The sequence below is a fragment of the Eurypyga helias genome, unplaced genomic scaffold (assembly GCF_000690775.1).
Source record: "Eurypyga helias isolate BGI_N326 unplaced genomic scaffold, ASM69077v1 scaffold42014, whole genome shotgun sequence".
In the NCBI taxonomy this organism is placed as follows: Eukaryota; Metazoa; Chordata; class Aves; order Eurypygiformes; family Eurypygidae; genus Eurypyga; species Eurypyga helias.
The window spans coordinates 2,448-2,994 of NW_010246310.1; the positions used below are offsets into that span (position 1 = coordinate 2,448).

The 547-nt window shown below is 60.0% G+C and overlaps 1 protein-coding gene across 1 annotated transcript in view; it reads left to right on the forward strand.

Moving 5' to 3' along the window:
- LOC104508655 (NAD-dependent protein deacetylase sirtuin-6-like) overlaps window positions 1-547 on the forward strand; it is a gene marked incomplete at both ends in the record, with an annotated part of 3,068 nt that overhangs the window by 2,168 nt on the left and 353 nt on the right. The gene's annotated exons all lie outside the window — the stretch shown is intronic.

A 547-nucleotide genomic window follows, 5' to 3' on the forward strand; every position in this document is an offset into this window, starting at 1 on the left:
GGCGCTGAGCTAGAGGAGAGTTTCAGTCAAAAGGAGTGGCAAAAGGGCTGGAACCGTGGAAGGACAGAGGGAAGCAGCGAGCACAGAGATTTGGGGCTGGGTCAGAACAGGGGCTAGAACTGGGGCTGCGGATGGAAGCATTTAAAATTGAAAAGCCAGGACGTGCAACTTAGTCCCAGTTGCGGTGGCCACAGCGTAGTGCTCTCGCGGCGGAGATGAAGCCGGGGTGCCGAAGGCCTCTCGCCAGGACCTGAGCACGTCCTCAGGGTCTCCTCTGCCCCGTGGGAGCGACAGCTCTGCCCAAACTCCCTTTGAATGGTATTTCCAGGGGTGAAATGCACAAAACGGGGCTCAGTGTGTTGTAGTTCTGCCAGTGCTGGCGTGCAGTGGCCATGCTGGGCACGGGGAAGGCCCCACACTCCGTGGCCGGAGCCAACTGCCTACCTGCAGCCAGGCCAGCTCGTTTTGTGGCACCCAGTGCCCCCAGAGCCTGCCTGGCACTGGTCCCTGGGTCTGGGGCAGCCATATTTCACTAACACGACTACAA